The sequence below is a fragment of the Crotalus tigris genome, unplaced genomic scaffold, assembly GCF_016545835.1.
Source record: "Crotalus tigris isolate CLP2741 ecotype Arizona unplaced genomic scaffold, ASM1654583v1 scf7180000020598.85287, whole genome shotgun sequence".
Lineage (NCBI taxonomy): Eukaryota > Metazoa > Chordata > Lepidosauria > Squamata > Viperidae > Crotalus > Crotalus tigris.
The window spans coordinates 76,012-79,478 of record NW_024098098.1 but is presented as its reverse complement, the minus strand read 5'-3'; positions in this window follow the sequence as shown (position 1 = coordinate 79,478).

Here is a 3,467-nt window from a genome sequence, read left to right as displayed (position 1 = left end):
TCCCCTAAGAACTCTGGAAACTCAAGAGGTACATTTTTAAACAAATGTTAACTCTGCAGGTTGGATTCGATATATAAAAATACCCATTTTTGAAACCTGATTTCTTTTTCTAAGCATCCTGCTATTAAACAAAATTCTGATCTCTTTTTTTTCAGTAGGGACAGAGTTTAACTAGTAGAGAAAGAGGAGGAGTACTAAGAATTTTTGCCTTGTTTTTCATCTTCCAGGTTGTAGAGGAAAGGGAAGGAGAAGGAGAAGGAGAAGAAGACACTAAATTTGAGTAGGACTCATGACTGAAATCTCTTGTTCCAACCAAGGCAAATTTCCTCTTCAGTGTTTTTCAGCAGCAAATGAACGACAATCCTGCAATAAAGCCTGAAATGTTGTCACAGCACTTAAACAAACGGGGGAGTTTATTTTAAACCCTAAGATATTTATACTAACACGATAGTGTGAAATAAAACATACAAGGGAAAATGTAATTTACAAAACCTAAAAATCCAGAGGGCTGGACAAGAAACAATGGAGGGAAACTGACCAAAGAGAGAAGCAACCTGGAATTAAGGGGAGAAACTTCCTAACAGTGAGGACAATTAACCAGTGGAACAGCTTGCCACCAGAAATCCCTGGAGGTTTTTAAGAAGAAACTGAGCAGCCACTTGTCTGAAATGGTATAGGGTCTCCTGCTTGAGCAGGGGGTTGGACTAGATGACCTCCAAGGTTCTATTCTATTCTATTCTACTCTACTCTACTCTACTCTATCTATCTATCTATCTATCTATCTATCTATCTATCTATCTATCTATCTATCTATCTATCTATCTATTGTCTATCTGATAGACAATAGATAGATAAATAGATGATAGATTCTATCTATCTATCTATCTATCTATCTATCTATCTATCTATCTATCTATCTATCTATCTATCTATTTATTTGATAGACAATAGATAGATAGATAGATGATAGATTCTATCTATCTATCTATCTATCTATCTATCTATCTATCTATCTATCTATCTATCTATCTATCTATCTATCTATCTATCTATCTCGATAGAGCTATAGATCAGAACATATATGGACTACTGTAGAGAAATCTTCCAGCATTTTCCTCTTTTTGCCTACATGCGTGTGGTTGAGTGCTGAGTCATCTACTTTTCTTTAAAAAATTCCAAGAGCACCACGACCTTGGCACAGATCTAATTACTTGCTTTCAGCCAATCACTCTAGGCCACTCTAGCCCTCCTTTACATTGTAGGATCTGTTTCTTTCCATAGGTCTCAGAACTGAGTAATGTTTTCAGTAACTGACAGCTTCTTTGATTAATGCTTCCAGTTCTTTGAAGTAAGAAAGCAAGGTGTCCCTGCAGAGTTTGATAAGGACTGGTTCAAACCTGTCAAGGAGAAGGATCCTACATAGATATGAACTTTAGTAATTCACAAACTCATTATCATGTGGGAAGCGCACCTACAATTTCTATGGCTTTTCTGATTATGCAGCCTGAAGGGACCATATGTCCCCGAGAGGGTTTAAGTGGGATGTGATGTAAATTTTATTCAAGCACAGGTCATAAAAATCTGGGACCATGTCATTGACTCTGAAAGGAGAGTGGATTATTAGTCTCTTGAGTTTTTAATGAATTTTACAAAAAAATAAATAAATAAATAAAAATTAAAAAAAAATAAAGCTTAATTTTAACCGTTTTATGTTCACTGTTCCCCATCACAGTGTACAGAATCTTTGTAAACCTCTGCTTAATTATTGACGTTGATTGATATAAATTAGCAAATATTTTTAATGCCGATTTCTTTTTTTTTATTGAAAAAGTTTTATTGACAATTAACAAAAAATAAACCCACTAACCCACCCACCCCCACCCCCTACCCCCCCACTTCCCAGAGCCGAGTACAGGGTTATTACAAACATATTAAACAAAATCTAATTAAATTTAACAAATTATACAATAACTAAATTCATACTTAACCCTTAACTCCCTTTAAACCTTAATATCATGATATTGTAAACAAATCCATTTAAAAACAATTATTATAAAAAAACCATAATAACAGTAAATAAACTAAATGATTTCCATTATAAAATGCTATTAATAATAATTATTATTTAAAATTTAATCATAAAATAAATGGAACTTTTTAGTTCCATATTTAATCTGAATGTAATCTATCCATCTTCTCCATACCATAATATATCTTTCTTGTGTATGATCCTTTAAATAAGCAGAAATTTTAGCCATTTCTGCTAAATTAGAAACCTTAAGTGTCCATTCTTCTATAATAGGCAACGAATCTTTCTTCCAATATTGACCTATCAATAAACTTGCTGCTGTTACTAGATTCAACATTAAAATAGTTTCTTTGACATCAAAATCCTCAAAAATCCCTAATAAAAATAGTTGAGGAGTAAACTTTATCTTCCTTTTAAAAATCTTTTGAATGTTCCACCAAATCATAATCCAAAAAGCCTTAATATTTTTACAAGTCCATCAAACATGACAGTAAGTTGCGTCAGAACTACCGCATCTCCAACATTTAGGCTGTAAATTAGGATACATACAAGACAACTTTTTAGGATCAAAATGCCACCTATAAAACATTTTGTAAAAATTTTCCCTTAAATTTTGAGCCTGTGTAAATTTAACATTTCTAATCCAAATTATCTCCCATAAATCCAATAGAATCGATTCCTGGATATTCTGAGCCTATTTAACCATACAATCTTTAACCAATTCCGTTTCCGAATCCAATTCTATTAACGCGTTATAAATTCTTTTTATGTGAGCCTGATTCTGATCTTTAATCTGAATTACCAAATTTTCATCTGCTAATGTTATTCCTACTTTCTTATCTAGAGTCCACCTATCCACTATTTGTAAATACTGCAACCATGACTGTAAAATATTTTCTTGCCTTAATACATCTAAAGATTTTAATTGCCAGTCAGTACCTGACCAAATAAGTAATTCTTTATACGGAATGTTTTCAAAATTCATCCCCTTAGAAATCCCCTCAATTGCATGTCCAGATTTCTTAAGATGAGAGACTTACACATATTCCTCTGAGGCAAACATTTGAAATGCAAACTGTCTCAGTGTTTTTTCTACATTCCTTCCCAAAGCAAGCAATATTATTTCCATGCTAGTCCTGTTATGGATTTCTTGGATTTGAAAAACTCCTTTCTTTATTGGTTTTTTAAAAAATTCTTATTCAGATTTCCATTCTTGAGCCAAAGAGATAACAATATACAGGTGCAAAGATAAATTAATTAAAAAAATACCTCTGTTAATAAAAAGAGGAACCATTGGATTAGAAAATTAAATCAGGCCAATAAAGAATAAAATAAAAAATCAATCCAAATAGGTGAAAATCAATCTTAAAAATAATAAAAAATAACTTCTTCAGTTAATCAGTGGAACTGCTTGCCACCAGAAGTTGTGGGTGCTCCA